The sequence below is a fragment of the Patagioenas fasciata genome, chromosome 6 (genome assembly GCF_037038585.1).
Source record: "Patagioenas fasciata isolate bPatFas1 chromosome 6, bPatFas1.hap1, whole genome shotgun sequence".
Classification (NCBI taxonomy): domain Eukaryota; kingdom Metazoa; phylum Chordata; class Aves; order Columbiformes; family Columbidae; genus Patagioenas; species Patagioenas fasciata.
Window position 1 is genome coordinate 23,431,921 of NC_092525.1, and position 7,332 is coordinate 23,439,252.

Here is a 7,332-nt window from a genome sequence, read left to right on the forward strand (position 1 = left end):
AAAACAAAAACCAAAAAACTCTTTTCCTTAGAGTCAAAAGAGGCTTGGGTGGTTTTGTTTGGGTCAGCTTGGTGGGATCAAAGAGTCAGCAGGCAGCCCTAGAAAAATTAAATTTAACAGCACTGCTGTGTGATGCATATTCTGCTGTGGTACCACGAAGGGCCTGGGGATGTCACTTCCTCCAGCTGCTGCGCTCCTCCGGGCTGAGAAGCTCCCTCTGTGATCCACTTCCTATACCACTTCATTGTTTCTTTACCTTAGATTTTGAACCTTTGTTACATTCCATGCTGACCCAGACTCAACCAAGCTAAGCATGTTCCTATTAAGGGAGTATCTCTTCATACCCATTTAGTAACTGATATAGTACTGATCTGAGGGTTCTATAGTTAATGTTTTTTTAGAGCTTAGGTGGTGGTCCAGGAGTTTGCTCTGTTTGTGCAGCACCTGAAACTTCTGCTGATGGTTGGGGTGGTTCAGAAAACCAGGTACAAATAGTGCAGTGCCAGATCACTGCTGCTTCCTGCAGCAACATTGGGAGCCCTAATGGAGGGCAACATCTGGTTCCCATCAGCTGTGTCTCCTGACTTCTGTTGGAGCCCACCTACTGCACCTGCTCCCACAAATGGATACCAAAGGCTTAAAGTTATCCTCCACTAATGCTCCTGAAGTTGCTGGACCTGTTGCAGCTCAGATTGAATTAGAAATGGTGGAAATTTTATATTATTTTTCTGTTAGATCTTAGTAACATGGAGTTAGAGGCATTCTTCACTCCTGCTCGTAGATATTAAGATTGCGAGCCAAAGTACTTTTTTCAACGTATTAACTGATGTCTAGCAGGCTGTCCCTTGGCAAACCCAGCATTTGTTTTGATTGTCAGCTTTCCCTGTATTTCCAGCTTGTTCTGAGAATTGCTCTGACTCCCTGGTAGCAACTCATTCTCATATTGCTGATTCCTGCTGTATTTCTTTTCTATGGATGTCTTTTCCAGCCCCACATGGTTCCACTGTGGTCACTCTCTAGAAACAGTGCAGAGCTCAGAGCAGAGTGCCAGAGGGGCCTGGTGAAGCAGGACTGATGTCTTCACCTTTCTGTTTGCTGGAAGTGGTTTGGGCTGCAAAAGGCAGCTGGAGAAGCTGGAAGCTCATGGCAGCTGCCCAGAGCTGATTTCCTTGGTTTGGTTCCTCCTGCACTCATGGACCATGAGGCAAAATAAGGGGGAAGCTACTGGAAGTAGGCTGGGAGCAGTTTATCTGTGTCCTTGCTTTTAATTGAAGTGCAAGGCAGTGCGTATCTAGACCTGGCTTCTCTTTGTGTTGAAGTGGTACTGTTGTTTGAAGAGGCTGGAAACTGCTGTTCTGAATGTTGCTGGAAGGAAATGAGCTGGTCTTGTGTTTTAGCAATGGGATGTTTCTTACCTGAAACCATACAGGCATGTGTCAGGGGTTCAGTGGCGGACAGGTCACACCGAAATATCTCTTAAACAGAAATCCCCATTTGGAGAAGTTAAACTTTATTTGCTTTATTATTTTCCCACTTGCATCCTCCTTTCTAAGATACAACTTCGCATAGTTCATTGGAGTTATTCTAACCCACCTCAATGTGACTAAAATCAGGAGGAGCTCTTGTATTTTTAAATGCAACTCTGCACATGTAGCAACTGTCAAATATCAAGCTTGCTCCTAAAACTAGGGGTTTTAAAAGAACCACTGGAAAGTTTAGGATTTCACTTTGACTCACACTACTTTTCTTTTATGGGAACATCACTAAGACTCTCCTTTCTTGATACAGTTTTGAGCCTATAGGTGCTGGGATAGCCCCTTTGGAGCAGTGTGTTTGAATTTCGTAAGAACTTTGAATAAACTCCAACGTAGATAGTTAGCTAACTCAAGAATGTGTATGTTTTTGTCTCAGTAGTTTATAAGCCAAAGTAAACATTAGGCCTTCTGTTTTCCCTATCCAGATACTGAAATAGTCCAGACACGTGACTTATATTATAAAGACTGACTTTCCAGTAAGAATTCATATGTCGTTAAAATTTGTCTGAAAATTGAGTGCAGGAAGGACTTTTGGTTAGAAAACAGGTCACACTTCCTTTAGTAAAAGAGTATTCATTGTTTGGGGTTTCACTTATTTAGTAAAGCAGAGGATATTTTTCTCACTGCTAGTCAAACAGCAACAAATTACAGATAAATTGGCAGTGCAATATGATAAACTCATCATGGTATGAAACCAAGGCTCTGCTCAAACAGCACCGTTAACAAATTCCTTGTGACCTGATATTAATGACGTGGTCTACCTTATTAGAGATAAAGAAATTGAAGTGTATACAGTTTTAATATTAAGCCAAGAAACATACCGAAACTTAGACTTTATCAGAAGATAATTAATAGTCATCTTTATTTACTGTAAGCCTTCTCTGTTTTCTCTTCTGCCAGAGACAAAGACTACTTGGACCTACCAGCAGTTGCTTATGTAAGTGGAAGGTAGATGGGTATCTTTTCTGGAAATGATAACTGCCAGCTTCAGCTGGGTAATTCTGATTAATGAGGTAGTTTGGGCCAGCAATACTGAGGGTTTTGACAGATGAGCCTGTGATTAACTGCAGCACTTTCTGGAGTTGCCACTACAACCTCTCACAGCTCTCTTAGCTTGAGCTGGTACTGGAAGTCATTTTAACTTCTGTCCTCTGCTGAGAAGTGTAGCCCTGAGCTCAGGTGCATCTTTTTGTCTGCTCCTGGGCTGCTGCTCTTCAAAATCGTACAAAGAGGCTGCAATGCTCACGGGAGAGAAAGCTGGCTTGGGAGCTCAGCAAATCCAGTACAAATCTAATACACTCTCTGTGCCTCAGTTTCCCAAGAGACAGAGACAGCAAAGCTTACCTTCCTATTAACAGTTATATGAAGGTGAATTTGAAGAAAAAATAACAAATGAGAAATGTCTGTAGGTTCTACATGTCACACTTGAGGCAAATCCATGCACTGCTGTTTTGCAGTGGGCTTTGTGGCATCCCCTGCTTGGAAACTTTTTCCTGAATTGATAGCCCTGGTAGACAGGACTGTCTCTCTCTCCTTAAGGAAACTACAGGATGGGTTTCCATCAGCCCCTTCCTTGCCAGCACGCGAGCCCCACTGAGGAGGGCTTTGCAACGGCATTTAGCAAGGCTGGCAGTTAACATAGACTAAGGACGGATGTACTTGGGTAACAGACCAGTGTGGTAGAAAAGTTTTTCTCTCAAACAGCACCGTTCCCAGGGATTTGGTGTGAGGACCCCAGGGTCATGGCTGTGCAATAAGAGCAGGAAAGGTGGGAGAGCCCTGTTTGTCATGTTCCCTGCTGCCTCCTCTGCAGCAGCCCAAGGCTGGCAGCGCTGTCTGGTGGGGCTGGCAGCTGGTGCTTGGATGTTACAGGGTAGGGTGACACAGACAGACCATTCCTGGGCAAAGCCAGCTTTCTCTGCACTTATCAGTCTGGCAGTGAAGATGCCCCTGTCCTTAGAGGGAAGCTCCCACTAGACCAAAAACTACATTTAGGAAATCCAAACCCAATGGTTAGCACACAGCCTGGGCTTGCATCCAACCCCACTGTGGAGATTGCATATGCTTATTTTGAATTAGTCATTCCAGAGTGTGCGCTGGTATTTGTTTTCCTCCCACAAGAACCAGGGGTGGTTCTAATGGATCTAATCTGTCTCTTGGGCTTTGGCTGCAGGAATGACTGCTGACAGCCAGCTCACCCAGCTCCTTGTGGTCCCATCCATAGCGTTGATGGCACCTCTTCTTCCAGTGTGGTTCAAAGCTCCTGGAGTGGTGATACTGGAGCACTGGCAATGGGATCTAGTGCTCTGTTTATGGCACTGAGACTAGAACACTGGAAGAAGGTGTCTGCTGGTGCCAGGAAGGACGGACCTTGGAGATGTGCTTGGGCTGCAGTCAGCCTGAGCTTGCAGTGGGTACTATAGGCACACTGACATTCAAGCTGCTGGTGGCAAAGCAATAAACAGAAAATAGTCTGTGGCAGCTGTACAAAGAAAAGAGGATCTATGCCCAAGGAGTGCATGATTTTTAATACCTGCAAATTATCAGTTATTGGTTAGCAAGGCCATGAAGCGCATGTAACATGGTTGGGATTGCTTGACTCTGGTTTCCCTGGCTGTGGGATATTTCGTGGGAAAGACTTGCTTTCTGAAAGTTACTTCTGGCAGATGCACTACCTGCCTATGCACCCTCTGAGGCATGTGAGACCCAGAAGCTCTGCCTCCAGCTGGGCAGTGAGTCCAGCTACTATTTCAATTTATCTGTATTTTAAACTATTTTTTGTCATTTAAATTTACCTGCTATCTACACAGATAGATCTTCAACTATATGCATTAACTGAGCAGCTTTTTGACATTTACATATAATGTCCTTTGTAGACACAGACCCATGGCCCCCTCTGTGCCCCTGCTACAAGGGCAGGCTGGTGCTTGTGCAGCTCCAGTGGGAGCTGAGGCTCTGGTCCATCCCTCCTCATCCCCTCAAGCCTGGGCACATCCCAGCCACCTGCTGGGGGAGCTCCGGGCCACATCTTATATCCCGTCCAGCAGAGCTGCCTCCCACTGCTGCCCTGCTTCTGGCTCCTCCTGCAAACACTGGTGGCTTTGCCAAAACCAGTACACAAGTCACCTTTAAACCAAAATCAGCTGCTGATTTAGATCCGTGGCAAGATAAGCCACATAACTTTCAAAGTGGGCAGTTCCCTTCTGGTTATTGCCTCTGTTAAAATATTATTTATGACTGAGCATCCTTCTACAACACATCCAGTTTCCCCTTGATTTCGTGTTGATACTAAAAATTACTGTGATAATTACATTGTTGTTCCAGTAGGATTTCTTAACTAATTCCTGAAACAATATTGATTGGAATGTAATCTAATCTTGGACTGTGTATGTGGAAAACATGAATGAAATCTAAAGCATTTCCTCCAGCTTCTCTCTATAGCATCAGGAAAAAGAACGCTTCGTTTTTTAAGGACTCAGATACTGCATTCATTTCCAATATGCAATTCCCTAGGCAAGTCTGGTTGGGGTTTTTTGTTGTTTGTTGTGTTGTTTTGGTTTGGTTTTAGATTCACCAGAATCCTTCAGATATGTTTTAGTACAACAGTGCTGTGCTGCTTATTAGGGCTCTGGATTTGCTCTCTGTTCTTCAGCCTAAACACACATGAACTCTTCTACTTGTCAGACTTGCTATGCTGTGTTGTGCATGCTGGTGATGTGGAAATATATGTCCAGGCTCTGGCATATCGCAGGGAGCTCTACACCTTGCTGGTTTTATCTCCTGGGTTTTATTTCTGGTGCCTCATAAGAGAACTGATTTTCCTGTCTGTGCAGAAATCTTTTTCATCTGCTATCCTATGTGGGTGAGAAAACTCTGGGTGTCTGCTTGCCACTTCTCGTTTGCAGCCCAAACAATGCAGAGACCTTGGGAAGATGAGCAGCAGGTCTAGAATTTCCATGCAAAGAAGCAAACTACAACAGGTTATGAGCTTTGTCTGATCCCTGGCTACCAGCATGTGTAATGAAGGATGCACGCTGCTGGTGGTGTTTCCCACCCCACACCACCAAGCTTGCAGTCTTTGACCACTACAAGTCACCTGCAAATTTCCTTGGAGCACACAAGGGAGCCTGTCAGTCTTGTGATGATGGCTGTGGTCAGTACTTAATAGTGTGATTTAGCTGTGAGCAGGAAGCATCACAAGTGAGACAGGCATAATAGCTGGTTTTCCAGAAATGGGGATCCCCAGCTGCACAGGAGCTTGTAGTGGATGCTCAGAGTTGGTGCCACAGTGCAAGCAGGAGGATGTACTCACTGCCCAGCATGTGGCTCCCTGTCTTCCTTAAGAGCAGAGGTTCACAAACACCAACAGGGAGGTGACTGGGAAGGTGCAGGATGTTGGAGTGCTAAGAGGATCTAACTGGGACAAGGTTAAATCTTGTTTCTCCTAGAGCTGTTGCGATGTGTAGAGTATCTATTTCCATTCTTGGAAATATCTATTTCCATTCCAGATATAGCTCAAGAAGCTCTGCACCTGCTGTCAGACCACTGGCAATGGAAGACTGAATTGTAATTAGGAATAGTTGGAAGATAGTGGCATGTATTTTGGGCCAGATGTTTCCTGTCATGGTGTCTGGATGCTAGTGAGGACCTCTGATTCCTGAACCTGGTTATTAAACTTTGCAATGCTCATATGACTAATCTTTTCAGGTGCAGTAACCTCCAAAGGGTGGTACTAAAAATCCTGGGAATCTGGCTAGAAGGTGCACAGGTACCATGCCCCAGTGAACAAAGGAGAGCATTTCCCAGACACATCCTTGCAGTTCAGGGAAAGGTGGAAATATTTTTCAGTTAGCTCTGCACTGTGACTAGGATTGTAAATGTGTGTTTTCATTAGCTGTTGATGTTAGTTCTCTTCAGGCTGAAAGTATGAATGAAAAGAAAGTTGGTAATAGGGCAATTACGAAATAATTTAAGCAAGATTTTGACTATTTAATGTTCTACGTTATTTGTTAGCATATATGTGGGATTTTTACTAGCAAATCACTTCCCTTAGAAATGAGTAACAAAAATCCCCAAATATTTGCAAAGCAAAGGCAGCTGTATCAGCCTGCCCATTATCAGACAGGATGCCAGAGGATCTCACGAGTCTGTATGACTGAATGAGAATTTGGCAAATGAAATTTGTTACTGATCACTGCAAAACAATGTTTGTGGGAAATAAGAGCTTGCTCCAGGGATATATGTTAACATTGCTAATAGCTTTTGCTTCTCTGGAAGGCTATTGGAATCACTGTAGATGCCTGGCTGAGAACTTCACTCCAGCTCTTAGTGGGAGTGGAAAAGGCAAACGGAGTTCAGAGCAAAGTGGAACAGAAATCCATATTGCACCCACATCTGCAATGCTGGTGGTAGTTCTATCCAGTTTACCTGAGAAACTTTACAGTTGAGCTATAGAAAACACAAAGATAGGCTAACGAGCTTTCATATGCAAGGTGACTATGCAAAGCTTTTTTGTTTAGAAAGAGGCAGTTGTGAGGCGACCTACTGAAGATTGGTGTGTGTATCAACAGAGAAGTGAAATATGTTTCACTCATGCTTGCTTGTAGTACAAGTGCGGGGGCATACTCAGCAGGTATTACTCAGCAGCAGGTTAGCTAAAGGAAGTAATGTTTTCACAACACAGAGTCCAAGTTCAGTGAATTACTACGGGATATTTTGGAGGCCAGAAATATACCTGGTCATAGGGGTTGATGTGTTTATTGAAAGTTAGGTCCATGACTGACTGTTAAAGACCTCA